The following is a 25,180-nucleotide window of genomic DNA, read 5'->3' on the forward strand; positions in this document are numbered from 1 at the left end:
ATACTTTTTCCTACTTCAGCCAAGAGATTAGATTTGGAAAATGAACAGGGATGGTCAAAAAAATACTTAATACCTTTTCCTACTTCAGCCAAGAGATTAGATATGGAAAATGAACAGGGATGGCCAAGAAAGTACTTAATACTTTTTCCTACTTCAGCCAAGAGATTAGATTTGGAAAATGAACAGGGATGGTCAAAAAAATACTCTATACCTTTTCCTACTTCAGTCAAGAGATTAGATATGGAAAATGAACAGGGATTGTTAGGAAACTTTCAACCAAAAAACTGTTATTAAACAGGCTTGAGGAAGAGCTGTATATGATGGACAAACTAATATCTAGTTTACAGATGGTCTTTACATACTAAGAAACCAATGTAAAACTGTTCGAATGTTACTATAATAAGTTGAGCCCAGTGAAAAATAAATACAAGAGAGATCATCAGTGTCAAATGGTCTGCCTGACCCAAAAGTCTACCATGTCACAAATCAATCCTATTGAGTGACTGCTGCACCAACATCATCGGAATCAGTGAATTGTACAGAATGAATAAACATGAACTGTTTTAACTTCAACTGCATAGTTGTCGTCTGTTGGAGCCACCAGAGAATCAAATAAGGAAGTAACATGTAAGTAACTATAGTCAATTTCTTTTAGCGATGCAGATTTGCACCGACTCGCAGCGGTGCCCTTTTAGCTCGGAAAAGTTTCCTGATCGCTGATTGGTTAGACGAGATAATTCTAACCAATCAGCGATCAGGAAACTTTTCCAAGCTAAAAGGGCACTGCTGCGAGTCGGTGCAAATCTGCCTCGATGAAAGAAATGGGCTATAAGAACTTTTTCAGCAAGGAATTTGATGTATCAAGTTTTCCAAAAATAATTGTCCCTGTGTTTTAGAAATTGATAAAAATCTGAGAATTTTTGTGTATACATGAATAGCTTGAACTGATGTTATCAGAATCTTATTAAATTTGTTTCTTTTAGGTATATTATGCTGGAGATCGAAATTCATTTAGAAGAAATTAAGCTGGAGATCGAAATTCATTTAGAAGAAATTAAGCTGGAGATCGAAATTCATTTAGAAGAAATTAAGCTGGAGATCAAAATTCATTTAAAAGAATTAATCTGGTGATTGAAATTCATTTAGAAGAAATTAAGCTGGAGATCGAAATTCATTTAGAAGAATAGAATTGTTATAAACCCTTCATGTTCCATTCTTGAATGATTCAAGCCCATCCCAGTTCATCATGATCCATATACATAAAGGTAAGATATCGATAAAACTAATCTTTTTATGGCATTGGAACAAATTTGATACCCTTTAAAAACTCCATCTGGGTAACAGCATGAAGTAGAATCCTAGGCAATATGTAAAATATTCCAAAAGATTATGAATTTTGAGAAAAATGTAGGGTGAATGGAATATATAATTTTCAGGTCCGTAAAGCAAGAGTCAGGACATGAGCCAATTTTAACTAGTAGAGAATTTGTGTGAATTAAGAGTCAGGATGAAATTACTACGCCAACTATATTAAAGGTTATCCATTTAGTTTAGGGATATGAGATTAGTTCTTGAGTTGCTTTCTTGTTCCTGGAATTCCAACTTTGTTTTGAGTCAGGTTGACCGTAAAACCATACCGCATTCAATGTTCAGGGGATTTTCACTGAAATAAGTTAATAAGGAATTATTCCTAATAATTAACCACATTTGATATTCATGGATTTTCTAGAGAATGAAGTTAATGCCTATTCTTTTTTTTTTTTAATAATTAGGGCAGTAGGTAAGGGTCTGGACAACATTGTCATTACTTGAACCTTTTACAGCAATTTTACAGCAGTCAAAAATACATTACAGTAATCTGTATCTTATCGAGGATGCACTATTATACTGTAACCAGAAATAATGAATGAAAATCCCCTGTAATTTTTATGGTTGAATAATCTTGTTTTTTTTCTATTAAAAAGGTCAGAAGCTACCTCTTAATCCTATAGAACTTGTAATACTATGAATACAAACTTCTATAACAAACACGTTTTTGGATTTTCATTGATTAATCTGTATTTTTGCCGGCTCAAAAACAAACCGTCGTCCTTTATAGAGGAAAATGATAAAAAGGAAGTTGGAATATGACGGTTAAAATTCTATAAGAGGTGTAAGTAGTGGCTGGTACTTTTCAGCCGGGAAAGGGGAAACTCCCACTCCCCTGCTTTCTCATTGAGTAATCACATTAATAGCAGCTGTCAGTGGAGACTGTGGCAAATTTTCAAGCTTTTTCTGGTTTTTTTCTTCATTACTCTTGTACTTTGTTCCCTATATGATGCTATAGTGTCTTGGGACATTGTGCTAGAGTTTGAAATGTGTTGAAGGATAACGTGTCTCCCAAAACTCAGTGTGGTGACCAGGATTATCCCCTATGCCATGCCAGCTTTGAGTTAAACTTCCCAGAAGTTGAAGGAACAGGATGCTGACGCGTGTTGCCTGGACCCGTATTGTCCTGCAGCTTTGCTAGACTAATATCACCTAGATGCGTGCACACACTCACCTGAACACTCGCTCTTACTGGAGAGCTTGCTCTCACCATAGCATGCTAGCTGTATGGAGCTCTTGCCTAATTTTTCTTCAATGCGCTGGCATGGCCAGCACAGACACCTGAATGCAGCGATTTTAAATGCCAGCATAGAAGGACTGAACCCTGGCATGTGCTTAGGGGTTTAAAATAGGTGGTTTACTCCACCTCAACGTTATGTACATTACAGTACTCTTGAGCATCTCGTATGAGTGCAAGTGCGAGTTCTCTTTTAACAAGAGTCTCTAGTGCATGCAAGAGTTAAACAGTTCTCTGACGTTTACGTACAGTTATGACTGGCAGGTCTATCCAGTAGACCATCAACGTCCAGTTACTCGTATAGGTGATCCTCTCATTTGATTTATTATGTATCAAGATCACCCAGAATATTTCTCTTTCACAGATAATAGTTTCGGAGAGAGTTTCGGTCGACCACACACACTCCTCCACCCTCTTCATAATCAAAGAGCCTCCAGTGGGGAAGGTCTTCATTAATCATAGGAATAAACAAGATCCATACTGATTCAGTCTCTCTTCATTGCAAGAAATAGGGTTATCCTAGGATAAGATATTTCCTACTTATCCCTCTCTCTTTCTCCCTCCCTAGGAAGATTTACATACATACATATGCCATGGCACTTACCCCAATTTTGGGGGGTAGCCATCATCAAACAAATGAAAAAAGGGGACCTTTCCTCTCTACGTTCCTCCCAGCCTGACAAGGGACTCAACCGAGAAAAACTTACATGTCTCGTGATCCAGATTCAGTTTGTTTATTTGGGGAAAATACAAATTATTTTCAGATTTGTAATATTCCCTATTGCCCTTAATATGCTTAAGTGTGGAATGTGGGTGCACGATTATGGTAAGATGTCAATTTCGACATGGAAGAAAACTACAAAAATATCAGTCATGTTCATTTGAAGCACTTGCCTTCCCAGAATAAAGGAACACTTCAAAGTTCACTAGCATTCAGTTTTATTTCAAACTTTATGCATAGGGGCAAACTTTGTATTAGCACTGGTTCATACATTAACCCTTTCGCTGCAGATATTCAAATAGGATGTTGCACAGCTCTGTGTACATTTTCACAAAAAATTCAAAATGCTCAAAATTTGATGAAACTAACTTTTTTGTGTTCTATAACCTTTCTGTCTTTAGGATTTAACAATATTTTCACCTGAGTTTATCTCTTTTTGCCTTAAATTCTTCGATAAATAGGAAAAAATGAAGAAAAATCTCAAAAATTCCTTTCCAAAGATGATTTTATCAATTCCACTAATAATCCTTCACCCAATTTATCATTGACTCATACATTTATTCTCCACATTAGTAATGCTTTTTGTACACTTTTGGGTATATATGTCTCAAAACATGGAATGATACAAAGAGGGGGCTTTTCAACAATTTGATCACAAAAATAAGTTGTTTGCTTTCCTATATATTCGCCTTTACCTTTCGTCAAGCAATTCTTTGGCAAGATAGAACATATAATACATTGGGGTTTGGGGTTTTTGTCAACATATTGAGCTGGAAAATGGCTTTCAGTTAGTTTAGATTCTATTGCAGTTAGTTTAGATTCTATTGCAGTTAGTTTAGATTCTATTGCATTAGAAAATGTACCCTTTCCTTGAGTTTTGCTCCGCTTATACCCTTCTATCGTAGTGTTAATAATTTTTCCCTGAATTTTTTTTTTTTTCATTCAACTTAGCAGTGGGATTATGATATGTTTGAGTCTTCTAATATGGCTTCAATGATAAAATGCCAAATTGGTTGTCTATTTCTTTCACTTTTTTTTTATGATGTTTCACTTTATATGTAACTACTGTTTCTTTTAAAGATACTTGGCGAGAAGTAGAGGCCATATCACATATAAAAGAAAAGAAATAAAAATAATTCTTCAACCCAGAGTTAAAGGGAAAAATTAAAAGGACAAAGTCAGCTGACTAATGAAAGCAGAGCAATATCGAATGTTTTGCTAAAAGTATAATAATACCATAATTTACAATTATATATGAAATTTATGATACTGTGAAACAAGCCTTTATAAACAAATTATATCTTTATTAACAACTTTTATCACTAAATTATGCTGTTAAAAAATAAAGGGACCGATAGGCAACCAACAGACTGAACGTCAGCTGTCGAATGTAAACAAAGCTTCGGATCTAAAACACGAAACTTCTTTTCCTGTGAATGTGTTTTGTTATTTGACTATTTTTTTAATCGAGTTAATTTCTATGTTGATTTCTGAAAACACCATTATCTGTCACGTTTTGAACATCCAATACTATGAAATACGTTTTTATTTGGCAACTGTTGAGCTCTAATGTAAACAAACTTTTACTTACGCTAAACGAACCTTGGAAAGCATGATATTACGATAACTCCATGAATAATATTGATTTGTATCGAAAAAACATGCATATATCATAATTTCATGTTGACACTACGTAAAAATAACAAAAAATTATCAAAATCATAGAGTAAATGGGAGAAGAAAGACGAGAGCTTCAGAGGGTGGGTAGTTCATAAAATCGGCAACTGATGGCAGCATGAAGAGGCCAGATAAATCGTCAACAAAAGGCGCTAAGCTTAAAATTTCTTAGGCGGTGTGGAGTAAAGTCGTTCTCCGCAGTGAAAGGTTATGAATCTGAGTAAACTAAAGTTGTTCTCCGCAGTGAAAGGGTTAAGCTCCCTCCGCCTCAAGAACGTAATCAGTTTGCTGATCTAGTACACAGGAAAGAAATTGCGACCACTACCCTTCCCTTTTCTTTTTGGACAAGTGGTCTTTTAAAGACCAATCAGTAGAAGTTTCATGTGAGTCACTCTTCCTGTTTTTTCTCTTATAATGTAAGGAATATGGTTAGCCAGTCTTCCACTGAGGACGGAGAAAACAAGGAGTTGGACACTATTGTGTTTTCTACTGCAATCATCTTTGGAACAATTCCATTCTTGCTAGCTACAGAAGCAAACTTTAGAATGACACCAGGTTGCAAGGATCTTTGGAGCATTTCCTTTATTTGCTCATTATTGCTAACCTATTTAGTGATCGCTTCCCCTTATACAGTAGTAGTTATATTGCTCTTTCATTATAGCTATACTAAATATATTACTAGAAGTTTGCATATTATTGAGAGAACATCATGTCGTAGGTGCGTGATTGCAAGCTGTAACTCAGCTGCTTAAGTGGTTGCTTGTAATTGATAGTGCACCCTCTTAACTGCTCGCGATGTATTGCAAATCTCAACTGCTCGCGATCTATTGCACATCATCTCGACTGCTTATGATCAATCACACCTCTTTCCTGATTGCTATCCTTTCTCCTGCTAGCTAGACTGCTCGTCCATGAATGTACCACTTCTAACACACCCATTTGCCTCCACATGAAAACAGCCCAAGGGAAGGACACAGGTTAGATAGTTAGGAAGAATACAATTACTTCTGAAAGGACCTAGAGGCAGAATGCAGATGTAGTGATGGCACTTGGGAATATAACTCGAGTGGTCACATGGTGGTGCCCTCCTAGTCTTTGGCATGTCGCCCTTTGCTGGTCGACTTGCGAACCCCAACCCTGGTAGCTCCCCCTGTTTTAATCCTGAATATGCTTCAGATGGATATTAAAGATTCACACAAGCATACCAACTGTGCACTTCAGCATCATTCAAGGACTGTTGCTGACTTCGGACCAAAGGACAATGGACTAACAACAACCATGGCAGAGTAAACAGGGTCAAAGGTGCAACTGACACGTGATGAGGGGCTAGGTACCTGCTTCAAAACTACATATAAGAAAATTGTAACACATTCAAGCTTAGCATGAACCCTGAATAAGGATGGTATGCAAATTACTGAAGCATTCCACAGTTTTCTCCTCTTCCAATAAGGACAGCATTCCTCCTCTGATGGTACCAGAGGGAAGATGCATGTATCCTGATAGAGGAGGAGATGGTATTGACCTTATTGGCCTAGCACTAATGATTGATGAAGGACTTAGCCTACCAGGTAGAGGTTCAGGTCATGTGACAAGGGAGCTCTTCAGTGCACGCACACACATACCTCAGCGTGCACACAAGCATACTTGCCCTATATAATCTGCTTGTAGGACAATAATGTCTACCTCTCCTTCATAATCTTAACGGCTCCCTAAGATTCTTCGGTTAACTCTCTCGTGTAAAGGTGTTTGGGGAAGGGAGTTGTAGACATTCCAGATCCCAATCTATCCCAGCTCCATGACATGGATACACACCAATGACATTAGTCTCCTGCACAACCTAGACGACTCCCATCAGGAAAAATCCTCTCATTCAGTCATGATTTGGGTTCGAGATGAAAAAGTTGGCTTGGTATCCAAATAAAGACTTCTTTGTTTTGGAAAGACTTCAAGGCCTTCAGGTGAAGACTTTCCCCCTCGGAATGAACCATTATCTTTTAGAGGTAGCCTTCCCTCTCATTCAACAGTCCCATCTACCAACACAGTTTTAGCAGGTGGTGTTGGAGGAATGGACCTCCCTGAAACAGCTCATTCCAACCGTCGTCTCAATCTTCAGTCCCTTCAATGGTATCTTAACCCTTTTACTCCTAGGCTATTTGGAACTTTCCAACCCTTAACCCCCAGCCTTTTTTTTTTTTTTTACAAGCACATTTTGCAATATATATTTTTTAAATTACTTTAAAAGCCTAAATTTTTGTCATAGAGAGGTCAGGTTGGTCTCATTCTTTTGGAAAATGCCTGAAGTTTCTCATAAAATTATGAAAAATATGCAAAAAAAAATATCAGTTTTTTTTGCAAGGACGTACCAGTACGTCCATGGGGGTAAAGAGATGAGTTTTGTGAAACGTACCAGTACGTCCATTGGGGGTAAAAGGGTTTAACACACTGTTCACAAGACAGAGGCCCTTCTCGGACAGTAGTCTGATAAGAGAGTCCCAGTCTCGATCGGCAGTGAGACCTTGCAGGACGAATCCATTGAAGGGCTCTTACTCGTGCTAACACGGATGCCGGATCTTCAGCTTCACCGATATTCTATCCTATATAAAGGACTCAGATTTTTATAGTTAGGAATATTACAAATTATCTCCAAATTTGTCATATTAGAAGCAAGTATTTCCTTTTATATTTTTGTTGTTTATACCAAAGAATCTCCTTATATTTCAGACAGAGGACTTGACGTCAAATAAAAATTACAAACTACCCTCTGATTGATTGGCTTCTGATCTGAGTCCAAAGGTAAGGTTTTTTAGAAAATAAAAGCATCCTTGTGATATATAAAAGTTTGATTTATAATAAGCTAGATTAATGAAAAATGGTACAAATTATTTTGATATAATAGTTTTGAAGCAAAGTGGAGTTGCAATTGTTTACAAACTTGCTATTAAGTTATTGATTCTTAAGTGTGGGCTAAAATCATTTATTAGTTATAAAGACATAATTAAATCATTGATTCTTAAAGGTGTAGGCTAAAATCTTTTATTAGAGTTATTAGAACATAATCAAATAGCTTATTTCAGGTACCTTGATACAGGCAACTGAATTTTCCATTTTTGCATTAGATTATATATCATAGAATCTTAATTTTTCGATCTGGTCAGTGTATATTAGAGAGAACATACTCCTTGGTAGATTGTAATGCAGTACAAAGGTTCGTGTATTTCCTGTTGGTGAAGTGGTGAGGGTTTTTTCCCTTATCGGTGTATTTCCTGTTGGTGAAGTGGTGAGGGTTTTTTCCCTTATCGCCAAATTTTCATTTTATTGTCATGATTATCTTTATTTGTTGAACTCAATGCAACAGCAAACATGATAGTGATAACTTCAACATGGAGAGTGAAGTTAAAAGACAAACCCCTTTGTCTTGAGAAGTTATTTTATATTTAAAAGTTCATTACTCAGAACAAAGCTTTATATGTATTGTACAGTATTTACTCATTTTCAATATCAAACTTACCCGATGATCATATAGCTGCATCCCTGCTGCCCGACAGAAAAAACCTACGGGCGGAATACGCCAGCGATCGCTATACAGGTGGGGGTGTACATCAACAGCGCCATCTGTCAAGTAGGTACTCAAGTACTCGATGTCAACAAAGAACCAATTTTCCCTCTGTCGTGCCACAGGCAAGACCTACTAAATACGCCGTCCCTAACTGGATTTGTTTTCACAACGATTTGGTGAAGTACACTATTCCAGTTTTGAGCTTTCGCTATGCAGGGGTTTTATCTTCATTTCAAAACTTGAACTCGTTTTGGATAGATTTAATTATGGTGACGAAGAGAGTATGGACTCTCTTTCACTTTTAAATGGCCGACCCTTCCCTTAGATGGAAGTGTTGGTGACGAAGAGAGTATGGACTCTCTTTCACTTTTAAATGTCCGACCCTTCCCTTAGACGGAAGTGTGTTTAGGTTTTTGGTAATTTTGCTTAACAAGTTATAGATCTATTTATTTTATATCTCTCCGCCTTTATAGGCCTCTTCGATTAACTTTCCATTTATTATAAACTTATAAAAATTAATTTTTATGTTTGTTTATATGCGACCTTTCCTAATAGTAGGCGGTCCTTACTTGGAACCGAAGTTAATTAACATTGAGCCCGTCATATCGTATTTACCTTTTAAGAATTTATACTTTTTTAATTTTAATGTTTTTGAAAGAATTTCTTTGATAGTCTCGTACTGTTTTCAAAGATGAACTAACGTTTAGTTTAGTCTCCGCAGTTGTTGACGTTCAGAACGTTCAACATGCGCTCTATCGTTACGATAGAGAGAGAGTATTTCACGGTTTCACGTTGCAGTAAGAGTAAACCGATTCTAGCGTTTCGTTCATTCTTTCTTAGCTTAAATGGTTTAAATTCTAAATAAAGGAACTTTTTATTTGGGAAACCTTTCAGTTTTTTCCTTTAGCAAATATGTTTTAACGATATATAATTGGGCTCTTCTCTCAGGTTCTAAGTCAAGAGAGAAGAGAGAGAGAGATAGAGACGGAGGGAGAGAGAGGAGAATAAACGTTTCGTTCAAGCGGGTAACGTTGTTCTCGTTTTTTACTCTTCTCCCTAGTCGGTGTAGGGGAAGAAGGTAAAACGTTTCTAGAGTTTTATTCTTGTTCCCAGGCTTTATGCGGTGAGAGATTTTAAACGCAGTTTATTTGATCTAGTGTTTAGTCTCTTTTCCAGCCACTGAATTCTTTATCTTTAATTATGTTTTTCTGTTGCATTGTAAAACTGTTTTCGCAATTACTACCTTTTAATGAAGGATAGGATTGCGTGTTTCAGGTAGAAATCAGTTAAAGTTTCGATTTCAGTGAAATAAGTGCAAACAGAAAATCAAAAGTGATAAAGTGATATGCGCAAAGTGTTACAGTGTTGCGTTCGAGGGTTCGTCTGTTCGTGCCAGTTGTTCACCTAGTCCGGGACCTCTTACAAGCTCCCAAGCCCAGGGGAGAAGTAATGTCGAACGACTTATGGGTTCCACAGGCCTTGATCGACGAACAGACGTTTCCCTCCGTGGTTTCGGGTGTATCTACACACGTTGCCGACGTGATCGCCCCACCCACACAAAGACGAGAGAGCCCATTTATTCCTCGTCTGCGGAAGAGGTTTCTCGTAGAAACCATGGACCAAATCTTGCAGCTTTTCAAGTGCAAGTCGGTCCCTTCCGCGCAAGTCCAACGGCCTAGGTGTAGCCACTGGGTCAGTTCGGACTCGCTGCAGTCATCCGACGACTGCGCACCTCCCAAGAGAGGCAAGGTGGTACCGCAACAGGCAGTAACTCCGTCTGTTGCCGCACCAGCTGTTTTAGACCCTCAGTCACAACGGACAGTAGCTCCGTTTGTTGCCGTCTTTTGTAGACCCTAGTGGTCTTTACTGCAGTCTATGCAGACTCAGTTAGCTGCGGTTATGCAGGAGTTTCGTGCGGAGAAGGTTTACTCTGCTCTCGTTAGCCTACAACCTGCCACGGTTGTGCGCCCAGCTCACGCTGAGGCTGCCTGCTCCCACACTCCGGCTGCGGAGAGCTCCACCTCCGATGCGCGATCGACCCTGCCAGACGCATGTTAACGTTAGCCGACGTGCGGCTCCCTCCGTTAACATGCGTGAGCTACCGCATCAGCAGTGGGAAGGTGGAGTCAAGCTGCCGTGTTTTGACGCGATGCGTTAGTTTCCGCAACCCACGGCAGTCCCCACCACGCACCACCACTCCGCTTTGGTTGTTGCCTGCTCCCACACTCCGACTGCGGAGAAGGTTGACGATGCACCCGTTGGCCTACAGCCTGCCACGGTTGTGCGCCCAGCATGGCTGCCTGCTCCCACACTCTTGTTGTGAGAGCTCCTCCACCCATGCGCAGTCGACCCTGCCAGACGCATGCTGACTCCCACAGACACATGGAGCACTCCGTTGCCGTGCGTGAGCTACCACAAGCTGCCGTGTTTTGACACGGTGTGTCAGCCTCCGCAACCCACGGTGGTTACCGCCACTCGCCCGCAGCAGACTAGTCAGTCAGGAGTTGAGGCTTCCCATCACAGCTTTGGTTGTTGCCAGCTCACAGACTGTCAAGCAGTTACATGACGTTGCCTTCTGGTCTGCTACTAATGCACCAGTGCTGTATGTCCTCACGCACCTGTTGTGGTTGACAGTTCAGTTTTTGACAGTTCACAGACTGTCAAGCAGTTACATAACGTTGCCTTCTGGTCTGCTGCTTATGCACCAGTGAAACCCTCACTGAGATAACCTAGCTTTTCTCGGACATGGTTCCTGTAGATGAGAAAGTGCTGTTCTCCCTCCTTCTGATATTCCCTTGAGGACTCTGTCATTTGGAGAGGAGCCTTAAGCTGCTTAGCCTCCTATGGACTTTAATTAAAGCATAACATGCTTCCAGGGATGGTTAATGGTTCCGCTTCAGTCGCTAACCCCGTCTGTTGCCACACCTGCTCCCATGGACCTTGGGCCTTGTTGCAAGACTTGCAGTCCAAGCTTAGTCCTTGATAGAGGATTTTTTACGGAGAAGAACCTTCTAGCTAACAACCTTCCTACCGGTTGGTTGTACGCCCTGTTGACGCTGAGGTATCCTACTCACGTCCGCCAGTTGAGATGGTTCCTCCACCGGTACGACCCAGTGTGGGTTGCCAGTCGCACGTTGACGTTAAGCGACTCGGAGGTGGTTGTGGACGTTCAGTGTGTCACTAGGAAGACGTTCAACAACCAGCAGAGGTGACTTGTTGTGACGCAGTGCGGCAACCTCAGCAACCCGATAGGGGGTTGTCTGCACAACCCAGACAGTCTAGACAGTTTCGGGTTGTCGCTGTACTTCCTCGCGTCCCCATGGTTGACAGTTCACAGACTGTGCAGCAGTACCATGATCTTGTGTCCGGCTCCGTCACGCATCCACCAGTGCGACCGGATTCAGCGAGTCAGACGTTGCCCACTCCGTTGCCGTTTCCTCATCAGTTTCGGATGAGGAACCCCCTGATGAGGACATGGCTGAACAAGACGATCAACCCCCAGCCCTGCTATCCATCCAGAAGATGCTGAAGAAGGAACACGGCCCTGTCAGGCTGTGGATGAGTCTGGTTAGGACACTGTCATCCGTGGTTCAATTGGTGTCACTTGGAAGACTACACCTCCGTCCTCTTCGGTATCATCTAGCTCTTCACTGGAAAAGGACAAGACGCTAGAAGCGGTCTCGATCCCGGTTTCCGGAAGATAAGTCTGGTCTGACTTGATGAAAGGACTTTATCAACCTTTGAAAGGGTCTTCCCCTGACTGTTCAGACTCCCAACCACGTTCTCTTCTCAGACGCATCGGACGTAGGCTGGGGTGCGACCTTAGGCGGTAGGGAATGCTCGGGATTATGGAACTCGAGTCAAAGGACAATGCATTTCAACTGCAAGAAGCTTCTGGCAGTACGTCTGACCTGGAAAAGCTTCAGGTCTCTCCTTCAAGGCAAAGTGGTGGAGGTGAACACGGTCAACTCCCTGCTTTGATGTACATCTCCTAGCAAGGAGGGACCTACTCTCTGACATGGTACGAGTTCGCAAGTGACCTCCTCTCCTGTTCAACAGGTCTAGACTTTTCACTAGTAACGAGTTTCATCCAAGGCAACTTGAATGTCTTAGCAGATTGTCTCAGTAGGAAGGGACAATAATTCCAACATATTGGACCCTCCACAAGTAATGTATGCAAGAGACTTTGGGTCACCTGGGGCCAGCCAACCATAGATCTCTTCGCAACCTCGATGTCCAAGAGGCTCTCAATACTTTGCTCACCTATCCCGGACCCAGCAGTAGTTCTTATAGATGCCTTTCTACTAGATTGGTCTCATCTAGATCTATATGCATTCCCTCCGTTCTAGATTGTCAACAAGGTACTGCAGAAGTTCGCCTCTCACGAAGGGACAAAGTTGACGCTAGTTGCTTCCCTCTGGCCCGCGAGAGAATAACTTACCGAGGTACTTCGATGGCTAGTAGACGTTCCCAGAACACTTCCCCTAAGGGTGGACCTGCTACGTCTGCCACGCGTAAAGAAGGTACTCCAAGGCCTCCACGCTCTTCGTCTGACTGCCTTCAGAGTATCGAAAGACTCTCGAGAACTAGAGGTTTTTCGAAGGAGGCAACCAGAGCGATTGCTAGAGCAAGGAGAACATCCACCCTTAGAGTCTACCAATCGAAGTGGGAAATCTTCCGAAACTGGTGCAAGTCAGTATCCGTATCCTCGACCAGTACCTCTGTAACTCAATTAGCTGACTTCCTCTTATATCTGAGGAAAGAGCGATCTCTTTCAGCTCCCACTATCAAGGGTTACAGAAGCATGTTGGCATCAGTCTTCCGTCACAGAGGCTTAGATCTTTCCAACAATAAAGATCTACAGGACCTCCTTAAGTCTTTTGAGACCACGAAGGAGCGTCGTTTGGTTACACCTGGTTGGAATTTAGACGTGGTTCTAAGATTCCTTATGTCAGACAGGTTCGAACCACTTCAATCAGCCTCCCTGAAAGATCTCACCTTTAAGACTCTTTTCCTGATATGCTTAACCACAGCTAAAAGAGTCAGTGAGATTCATGCCTTCAGCAAGAACATCGGATTCTCATCCGAAACGGCTACATGTTCTACATCTTGGTTTTCTAGCCAAACACGAGCTGCCTTCTCGGCCTTGACCAATATCGTTCGATATTTCAAACTTATCGTATGGTTGGAAATGAACTAGAAAGAGTATTATGTCCTCTAAGAGCTCTTAAGTTCTATTTTAAAACCTTTACGAGGCCCGTCTGAAGCTTTATGGTGTTCAGTTAAGAATCCATCTTTGCCTATGTCAGAGAATTCTTTATCCTATTTTTATCAGACTGTTAATACGAGAAGCTCATTCCCTTCTGAATGAGGAAGACTAAGCTTGGCTGAAGGTAAGGACACACGAAGTTAGAGCTGTCACAACTTCCGTGGCCTTTAAACAAAATAGATCTCTGCAAAATATATTCGACGCAACCTATTGGAAAAGCAAATCAGTGTTCGCGTCTTTTATCTTAAGAATGTCCAGTCTCTTTACGAGAACTGCTACACTCTGGGACCATTCGTAGCAACGAGTGCAGTAGTGGTGGGGGCTCCACCACTACAATTCCCTAATTCCAGAACCTTTTTAATCTTTCTCTTGAAATATTTTTGGGTTGTCCGGAAGGCTAAGAAGCCTTTCGCATCCTACTTGATTTGGCGGGTGGTCAAAATCATTTCTTGAGAAGCGCCTAGATTAGAGGTTTTGATGAGGACCTTTAGTATGGGTTGCAACCCTTCATACTTCAGCTCCTAGGAGTCGCTCAGCATCCTATGAGGATCGCGAGGCTCAGTAAGGAAGACGTACTTAAAAAGGCAGAGTAATTGTTCAAGTCGTCCTCCTTACCAGGTACTTATTTATTTTATGCTTGTTATTTCGAATAACTGCTAAAATGAAATACGGAATACTTGGCTCATAATGTAATGCTGGTCTCTACCCACCCCCCTGGGTGTGAATCAGCTATATGATCATCGGGTAAGTTTGATATTGAAAAATGTTATTTTCCTTAGTAAAATAAATTTTTGAATATACTTACCCGATGATCATAAATTAAAGGACCCACCCTTCCTCCCCAATAGAGAACCAGTGGGACAGAGGAGAAAATTGGTTCTTTGTTGACATCGAGTACTTGAGTACCTACTTGACAGATGGCGCTGTTGATGTACACCCCCACCTGTATAGCGATCGCTGGCGTATTCCGCCCGTAGGTTTTTTCTGTCGGGCAGCAGGGATGCAGCTATATGATCATCGGGTAAGTATATTCAAAAATTTATTTTACTAAGGAAAATAACATTTTATCATAAAATTGGAGCCTTCACTTGTATATAAAATTTTTTTTTTAAAGCTAGATAAGTGGAGAATTGTTAAATTTACCAAAATACCACTTGTCAACCAAAAATTTTAAATTGTGCAAAGTTAGTGTTTAATGAGTAGGTTAGATTTAATATTATTATCAGGAACTTTTAGAATATTTTTTTCTATGGGCTAAGCAAAAAGATGATAATCAATTAACCCTTTTATCCCCAATGGACGTACTGGTACGTTTCACAAAACTCATCCCTTTACCCCCATGGACATACTGGTACGTCCTTGCAAAAAACTGCTATTTACATTTTTTTTTTTTTGGCATATTTTTGATAACTTAATGAGGAACTTCAGGCATTTTCCAAAAGAATGAGACCAACCTGTCCTCTCTATGACAAAAATTAAGGCTGTTAGAGCAATTTAAGAAATCTATATTGCAAAATGTGCTTAAAAAAAAAGTCTGGGGGTTAAGGGTTGGAAAGTTCCAAGTAGTCTGGGGGTAAAAGGGTCAAGAGAATTAAGAAACTGGTCCTTTTTTTGTAATTTTAAAGTAAATACACAAACTTCGTGAATATTTCAAGTTTTCATAACTCTAATAATCTAGTGATCTGGTTTTAGGTTTAAATTTCTTAATCAGAATTGTCCTGTAGGTATTTTTGTTAAAGAGAAATCTAGATGATAAAGGGATTTTGACAAAGGAAAAATCTATTTCTGGGAAGAGGCCTGTGACGGCCGGTGAGAAAGGTCCTTCCTTATACCTTTCCTAATATAAATCTTCCAAATATAATAGAGAAAGATAAAAGCATGGAATGCAGAGGTTACAACCCTCGCGCGAACACCTTGTAGGTGTCGTGTATTAAACAAAGGCGTGTGAAAAACCACTATTCACAGGTTGTCTTCCATTTAGATAATCCCTTCATCAATGGGGAGGGCCGCGACAGGCCCTAGAGAACATAGATCGAGCCGCTAAGGAAAGCGACCGAAATATTTAAAAAAAAGGAGAGGCATTTAATTAGTATTCTAAAACATAATATTGACCCTTTTACCCCCAGGCTATTTGGAACTTTCCAACCCTTAACCCCCAGGCGTTTTTTTTTTTAAGCACATTTTGCAATATATATTTTCTAAATTGCTCTAACAGCCTTAATTTCCATCATAGAGAGGTCAGGTTGGTCTCACTCTTTTAGAAAATGCCTGAAGTTTCTCATAAAGTTATCAAAAATATGCAAAAAAAAAATGTAAATAGCAGTTTTTTGCAAGGACGTACCAGTACGTCCATGGGGGTAAAGGGATGAGTTTTGTAAAATGTACCAATATGTCCATTTGGGGTAAAATGGTTAATATCAATACTAATAATAATTAATTTTCTTGACGTTTATTAACATTGGCAAGAATTTAGTGATATATGCTATAACATACACATTTTAACCTTTTTAATTCATTAAGTTATTCAAGCGTAATTATTGCTTAACCAATTCAATCTTGTTACATGCAATCCCATATTAGGAATAGATTCTAGATATTGGTTTCTATGATCCAATTTATAGATATTGTGTTTTAAGGTTGATATCATGTAGAAATGAGTTAGCAGCTAGAGTGGATATGAATGTGTTGAGGTGGTTTGGCCATGTTGAGAGAATGGAAAATGGCTGTCTGCTAAAGAAGGTGATGAATGCAAGAGTTGATGGGAGAGGTACGAGAGGAAGGCCAATGTTTGGGTTGATGGATGGAGTGAAGGAAGCTCTGGGTGATAGGAGGATAGATGTGAGCGAGGCAAGAGAGCGTGCTAGAAATAGGAATGAATGGCGAGCTATTGTGACTCAGTTCCGGTAGGCCCTGCTGCTGCCTCCGATGACCGCGGAGGTAGCAGCAGTAGGGGATTCAGCATTATGAAGCTTCATCTGTGGTGGATAACGGGGGAGTGTAGGCTGTGGCACCCTAGCAGTACCAGCTGAACTCGGTTGAGTCTCTTGTTAGGCTGGGAGGAACGTAGAGAGTAGAGGTCCCCTTTTATGTTTTGTTTCATTTGTTGATGTCGGCTACCCCCCAAAATTGGGGGGAAGTGCCTTGGTATATGTATGTATGTATGTATCATGTACTCAAATAAACCTTGATTTGACACGAGACAGTTGACTTATATCTTTTATTTTTCCAGAAAATCTTTGTGACTCGAGTGAAGTGATACTACACCGCTCTAAGCATGGAAATCATGTACATGTTGACCATAGAAAACACCTGAGGATTCAAGAAGACTCCTTGTTGAAGATTACATCAAGAAGCCTGTTCAAGTCGCCAGTGCAATTTTATTTCATCAAATTATCATTGATCTTGAAGTATTGATTAGGTCAAATAGGCTTTGAAAACATAAGGAGTAGTATTGTGTTTGCAAGCGCAAATTTTACCGACTTAGTTTGTTTTGCTTTTCATTTAGTGTTAGTTTATCGGCGCGAAGGTTTAGTCGTATTCAAAACTAATGACTTAAGTTTAGAATCTTAGTTGTTAAACAAGAACTTCTATATTAGGTAATTCATGTTTAGTTTTATTTAAGGAGGTCAAGTTATCGTTTTAATTTGCTTGATATCAGATATAGCATTGCTATTTACGTAAATTTCTGATCATTTTACAAAATGTTGTCAGGTATCTCAGTACGATTTAGGATATATAGTCCTTCACTTTTAACTTTATTTTGAGGGTGAAAATTTCCCTCTTATCTAAGATCTCAATTTAATACCGACCTTTACGGGACTCTGTGTGCTAGGAATAATTTGCATAGTATTTTTCATGAAGGGATTTTGACGTAGGATAAAATCTATTTTTGGGTGAGATAGCCATGTCCTGATGGAAGTTCCCTCCGCCAACTTTCTACTGTATAATATTTCTGCGATTGATATTACAAGAGAATTACCTTCAGGTATCACAGGGTTCTAACCCCGGAACGACTATCCGAAGATATCGTGTGTAATCCTTAGCAATTATGGCAGGTTTCGGATAATTTAAGATTTATAATATCCATATCTTTAGTTCGGACGTTATATCAGGTTCCTTCTATCACAGATTTACATGGCCTATTATTATGTTATTTAGATGCAATGATTTTAACTTCGGTCTGCATTACAGTAATTTTACTGTAATTATGATGTTTCAAAGCAGATAGTTCTTAAGGAAATTGTAGAAATTTATAGTAGCAGTATTTAAAGTCAAGTCACAAGGTAATATTCAAGAAAGTTAGTGACGTAAAACCAAGTTATATCGTACGTAGGTCAGGGACATTAATCGCAAAAGTATAATAGATTACTGATGTTTTCGACTTGCCTTAGACCTTATTTATTGGAATGAGATAATTCCTGAATTTCGCACCGATTTAAAAGCAGGTAGTTCATTACTTGTGAAATAGGCTTTCACTGGATTGAAAAAATTATTAGGTATTTAGATATTTTTCATGTTTAAAGTCAGGAAATTATTTTAGCTAAAGTACAAAAGATGGTAAATTTCTAGTGTCTTTGGTTTCTAGTAATCGTCATTGAAGTAGGTTCCATCATGTTAAGACTTGGTAGTGTAGCTACTCGTAAAGCAAAGTTAACAAAAAATTGATTATATTTAGGTCTTGCATTATTTTGCTATGACAGCATTGACCCTTAAGAGAGGAAGCTTGTATTAGCATTACGATTAATTAAATTCAAAAGGGCTATCACAGTTTTGAACTAGCTATGATTAGGTAATACTTGATAATATAGTTTTATCAGATCTCACCAAAAATTACTTGAACATTTCAAATAATTCTTAAACGACTTAACAATAGTTTCATATATTTGTACATAACGTTTGCCATGAAAATTATGCTTCTTGCTCAGTCTTAAATGCAAGGAAACAAACACACTTAAAGTAATTTAATGATTATTGAAGAATATCTTACATTGTACATTGTCATTTTTCATATTTCTAGACACTGCTAGCATGTTGAGGTTTCCCCTGTGAAAGTTATTAAAATTTAATTTTAGCTATAGAAATTAGTAATTAATAGTTACCACAGGCTATTTCTAAGTGCGTTTTTCATTCATTCAAATCGTAGGGGAATTTGTTTCCTAATAAGGCTGTTAACATGTTGAGATTCCCCCACTGAAAGTCTTATTAAAAATTTATTTATAGCTATGGAAATTAGTAGGTAATCAATGTTTACTATAGGCTACTTCTAAGTGTGTTTTTCAATCATTCAAATCGTAGGTGAAATTGTGTTTTGTAATAAGGCATAGATGGGCACACTAGTATTGAATTCATTTAAAAAAGTAGTCAGCATTTCCAGCAATAGAATGTTAAGATCATATAGGTTTGTTGTTAAAAGGGGAATCAATTTTCAATAGTTAAATTCTTACTGTAGGCTTTATCGTTCAAAGGAAAATCAATTTTCATAGTTGAGTTACTATTAGTTGAGCAGTCATTTAATTACCCATTCTTATCTTCCTTTTAAGGTTATATAACCAAGAGAAAAAGCCTTAATGAAACTAAGTGATAGTAAAAAGAACACTTATAGTATTAGGTATGTTTTTAATAGGTACTGGAAGCCATAGGAAATTTTGTGTAGCCATTGATGGTGAAGTCTTACCAGAAATCTTTTGTTAATAGAAAGTCTTTCAAATACATAAGATAAGTTTAGAAACTTGTGGCTTTTAAAAGATTTTCTACACGTTAATGGGTAGTTAGTTTCATGAATTTAAAAACTTAATGGCAGGCTACAGTGTCTAGTAATATGGAATTTTTTTAGGCTCAAATTTAAAAGCTTTATGTATTTTCCATTTAATTTGTTATAAAATTCAAGATTCACTAGCTTTCATATTGTAAAATAACGTAATTTGATCTTGAATATTTGAATGATGGGAAAATATTGTAATACCAAAATGTATATTTACTGTTTTGTAAAAGGACCTCTGTATTTCCACTTATGCTCTGCTCTCATAGTCTTTTAATCTTCATTGAAATAATTAGGGTTTTATTTTAATGACAGATAGAATTTAAAGTTATTCATGTGTTAGAAATGAACGGGGAAAAGTATAAACACCAAGAAATATAAATTTTTAACATTTTCCATTTTATAGTAGCACAGATGATCACAGCAATCTAAGTTTGAAATAATTTTAAAGAATGTCCTTTGTTTTTTCTTAAAGCAGTCATTATATAATTTGTAAATTATCAAAAGGTGCTTCAAAATTTTTACATTTTTAATAGACTTGCTTTACTGTAGTAGCTGGGTCCCTTCCACTCTTTGATGAAGTCTTGGGCCACTTTAATGAAGCCGCAGTTTGATGCCAGAGTATATAGTATATAAACTGAATCTGTAGCGTTTTTTCAGTTTTTACAGATATCTAGTCTATATCTTATTGCTTAAGCTGGAATATAACTAAACTCTTAGTGGGAATGAAGCCGCAGTTTGATGCTAAAGTTCAAAGTAAATAAACTGTGTCTGTAGAGTTTTTTCGATTTTTACAGATATCTAGTCTATATCTTATTGTTTAAGCTGGAATATAACTAAACTCTTAGTAGGAAGATAATTGCGTCCGTCACTAACATGTATTGAAGTATGTAAGCATCATTTCGTTTGATTTTCAGTTATGTCGTATTTAAGAAAAAATTGTTTTTTTTTTCCGAAACCTTTGAGAAGATAGACTTCATGCATTGAAAGTCAAGGACTAACAAGGATCATTTCGTTAGATTTGGACATTTATGTCTCATTTTAAGAAAAAAATGGGTTTTTTCCAAAACCTTTGAGAAGATAGGCATCTTGCATTGAAAGTCAAGGACTAATAAGGATCATTTCGTTTGATTTGGACATTTATGTCTTATTTTAAGAAAAAAAAAAAAAATTCCGAAACCTTTGAGAAGATAGGCGTCTTGCGTTGAAAGTCAAGGACTAATAAGAAGTAAAACTATGTCTTCAAACGTCGATTGTAAAAAAACAAGTGTTAAGACTGTAAATTCATTGAAAATTAAGGACTAATGAGAAGTAGAACGTTGGCTTCAAACACTAATCTTAAAAAAAGTTCTAGTTTTAAGAAGACTGTAAATTATTGCTTATCAATACACAAGTTGGAAGTACAGAAGTTCTCCTGTAGATAGAAACTTGGAAAGATTGTAGATAGAAAAAAACTTGGAAAGAAAATAAAGAGACTCCGTGGAGTCGACATTGCAATGACCTCGAGAGAGGCGAGTTGTTCTCGGCAGGAAGTGGCCAGTCAGTTTACCAGTCTCGGAACCGATTCAAAGAACTGCTTCTAAACTGAGGGCTGATTGCTGGAGTGTGAAATGCCCCCTTAACCCCCTTGTTCGTTCCCAGGTGTATTTCAGCTATCTCAACCATTGTTGAATAATGTTAATCAACTTGAGATGTAAAAGAATGTTATGTTTTCGGGAGTACAGGTGGTGTGGTGATATTACCAGTGGAGAAGTTTTGGCTTCCTTTCACCGTTATGGTTGTGATTTGTAAATGTTTTACTGATAGAATTTTGCGTCAAATTTGATGTATAATGGCTTTAAAAATCTAATTAATTTTCTTTATGAGCAAAATGTACTCTATTTGGTTTATGCTTACAGTTTTGACATTATCTGTTTTCTGAGAGATGTCACACAGGATATTCAATTTCCTGTTAGAGATAATGGGTCTTGTATTTAATCTATTCCTGCCCCTTTCTTACTCCTCACACGCTTTCTCTAATTCCTACATCCCCTTAACTTTTTGCTATCTCTCACTCAACTTTTAATCCTCTAACAATCTTCAGCAAATGTCATTTGGTACAATGTGTATGTTTTTGAATGTTTTTGCCATTGTAAGATTATTTGGTTTGTGTTCTAAAGTTTTGATTTGTAAGATTGATTTTTCCGTCATGGATAACTTAACTAGAATTACTTTGTACAAGTTGATATAAGATTACTTTGTGAGTGACTTCAAACTTTTTTTTTTTTTTTTTTAAATTGTCAGTTTTGGGAAACTTATTTTGATTTGTGAGTTGTAACGTAATATCTAAATAAGAAGGTTTATGCTCATGAAAAATTTTGTTTGGGGTTTTACGTCAGTTTAATTGAAACTCTGTCCCAGAAGATGATTGATAAGTATTGAATATAAGTATATATTGTCAGATGGATTAAAAGTTCTAAAGTAGTTTTAATGATAACGTAACTGTGATAAGTCAAAATTTAAGTTCTAAAAATAACGTAACTGAGTTCAAGTCAAAATTCAAGAGCTAAAAGTTTAAAGTTTGATATTTTTTCAAGTTAGTATGAAGCACGAGTTATTCCTTTGGTCAAATATGATTATAATAATATATTTAATTACATTTGTGACACATTTCGTTTCAAAAGGTATATCAGCTTGTGGCTTGAATAGCCTGTCGTCCTATGCTTTTCACAGATGTTTGTAAGTGACATAGTAGGAGGGATAAATGCCGAAATGGCCAATTTATCGAGTCTGTAGAATTCCCTGCTAATTCATAACATCATCGGTCATTAGGGAAAAAATGTGTGCATAGATATAATTAGTGGAGATGTTTTGGACCAATTCCTTGGCATAAAAATGGTAGCAACAAACCCCTTTGGGATGCCTCTCAAGTGCCGTCGATAGATAGATTTTGGTGTTTAATGAAATCGAGGTGCTGGCAGGTTTTCTCGGAGTATTTTAGCCATGTAAGTTTTGTAATGGCAATATGAGCTTTTAAGTTGTCCATTAGTAAAAGATATATATGTCAATGTGAAGTGTTATATCTTCTAGGAAGGTTTTTGGCTTTGAATTAGTGGAGTTTAGCAGTCCCGTCATTTAGACTGTGGAGTTTGGTATTCACTTCATTTAGACTGTGGAGTTTGGTATTCACTTCACTTGGACTGTGGAGTTTGGTATTCACTTCACTGAGGCTGTGGAGTTTAGCATTCATTGCATTGAGATTGGAGTGTGGCATTCACTTCACTGAGACTGTGGAGTTTGGCGTTAATATCACCGAATAAAGTGTGGCATTCACTTTACTTACTCTGTGGAGTTTGATATTCACTTCACTGAGACTATGGAGTTTGGTATCCACTTGACGAAGACTGGTGTTTGGTATTCATTTCACTTAGACTATGGAGTTTGGAATTCATTTCACTTAGACTGTGGAGCTTGGCAATCACATCAGTTAGACTGTGGAGTTTTGTATCCACTTAACTAAGACACTGAAGTATGGCATTCACTTCACTTACACTGAAGTTGAGTTTGGCATTCACTTCTCTTACACTGAAGTTGAGTTTGGCATTCACTTCTCTTACACTGAAGTTGAGTTTGGCATTCACTTCTCTTACACTGAAGTTGAGTTTGGCATTCACTTCTCTTACACACTTACACTGAAGTTGAGTTTGGCATTCACTTCTCTTACACTGAAGTTGAGTTTGGCATTCACTTCTCTTACACTGAAGTTGAGTTTGGCATTCACTTCTCTTACACTGAAGTTGAGTTTGGCATTCACTTCTCTTACACTGAAGTTGAGTTTGGCATTCACTTCTCTTACACTGAAGTTGAGTTTGGCATTCACTTCTCTTACACTGAAGTTGAGTTTGACATTCACCAGACTGACTGGATTTTGCCATGTACTCCACTTAGACACTGAAGTTTTGCATTCACTACACTGGGGCTGTGGAGTTTGACCTTCTCTTCTCTGTCACTGTGATGTTTGACATTCACTTTACTTAAATTGTGGAGTTTGGCATTCACATCACTTAGAATAGAGTTTGGTTTTCACTTAACTAAGACGGTGTAGTTTGACATTCACTTTACATACTCTGTGGAAATGGCATTCACTTTACATACTAAGTAGAGTTTGGCATTCTCTTTACATACCCTGAAGAGTTTGGCATCCTCTTTTCATACCCTGTGAAGTTTGGTATTCACTTCGCTCGGCCAATGGAGTTTAGTATCCACTCTACTTACCAAGGGGAAGTTTAGTATCCACTTCCCTTAGACATATGAGTTGAATATTCTCCTCAGTTAGACATGGAAGTTTTGTATCCACTACAATTACAGCAAAGTTTGGTATCCACTTCAATTGCAGCAAAGTTTGGTATCCACTTCAATTACAGCAAAGTTTGGTATCCACTTCAATTGCAGCAAAGTTTGGTATCCACTTCAATTACAGCAAAGTTTGGTATCCACTTCAATTACAGCAAAGTTTGGTATCCACTTCAATTACAGTGAAGTTTGGTATCCACTTCAATTACAGTGAAGTTTGGTATCCACTTCAATTACAGTGAAGTTTGGTATCCACTTCAATTACAGTGAAGTTTGTTATCCACTTCAATTACAGTGAAGTTTTGTATCCACTTCAATTACAGTTAAGTTTAGTATCCACTTCAATTACAGTGAAGTTTGGTATCCACTTCAATTACAGCGAAGTTTGGTATCCACTTCATTTACTGCGAAGTTTGGTATCCGCTTCAATTACAGTGAAGTTTGGTATCCACTTCAGTTACAGTGAAGTTTGGTATCCACTTCAATTGCAGCAAAATTTGGTATCCACTTTAATTACAGTGAAGTTTGGTATCCACTTTAATTACAGTGATGTTTGATATCCACTACACTTAGACTGTGAGTTATGGTACGCACTTCACTTGAATGGTAAAGTTTAGTATCCACTTCACTTACATTTGAGTTTAATAATTCCTTCACTTAGTCAATTTTGGTATACACTTCACTTAGTGGAGTTTAGCATTCACTTCAACAGTGAAATTTGGTATCCACTTCATTTAGCGGAGTTTAGCATTCACTTCACTTCAACAGTGAAATTTGGTATCCACTTTATTTAGTGGAGTTTAGCATTCACTTCACTTCAACAGTGAAATTTGGTATCCACTTCATATAGTGGAGTTTAGCACTCACTTCACTTCAACAGTGAAATTTGGTATCCACTTCATTTAGTGGAGTTTAGCATTCACTTCACTTCACTTCAACAGTGAAATTTGGTATCCGCTTCATTTACACAGTTGTTTAATATTCCCTTCACTTAAAATGTAGAATTTGGCATTTACTTCATTTAGGCTGTGGAGTTGGCATTCACTTCACTGTGACTTTGGAGTTGGCCAGGGATCCAGCTACCCACTGAGATACTACCGCTAGAGAGTTATAGGGTTCTTTGACTGGTCAGACAGTACTGCATTGGATCCATCTCTCTGGTTAGGATTTAATTTCCCTTTGCCTACACATACACCAAAGAGTCTGGCCCATTTTTTACATATCTTCTGTCCTCATGCACTTGAACACTAAGATCACCCAAC

At 38.2% G+C, this 25,180-nt stretch overlaps 1 long non-coding RNA gene and 1 other non-coding gene across 2 annotated transcripts; both read left to right on the forward strand.

Annotated features, from left to right (window-relative positions):
* The first annotated feature begins 989 nt into the window (after positions 1-989).
* Positions 990-19,950, forward strand: LOC137645101 (uncharacterized). The gene is made up of 3 exons (XR_011045284.1): positions 990-1,265; positions 7,725-7,796; positions 17,058-19,950. It is a non-coding gene; the product is annotated as an uncharacterized lncRNA (long non-coding RNA).
* On the forward strand, positions 6,334-6,437 carry LOC137646169 (U6 spliceosomal RNA). Its single transcript, XR_011045426.1, has one exon. It is a non-coding gene; the product is annotated as a U6 spliceosomal RNA (small nuclear RNA).
* Positions 19,951-25,180: the final 5,230 nt, after the last annotated feature.

Source organism: Palaemon carinicauda, chromosome 8, assembly GCF_036898095.1.
Source record: "Palaemon carinicauda isolate YSFRI2023 chromosome 8, ASM3689809v2, whole genome shotgun sequence".
Taxonomy (NCBI): domain Eukaryota; kingdom Metazoa; phylum Arthropoda; class Malacostraca; order Decapoda; family Palaemonidae; genus Palaemon; species Palaemon carinicauda.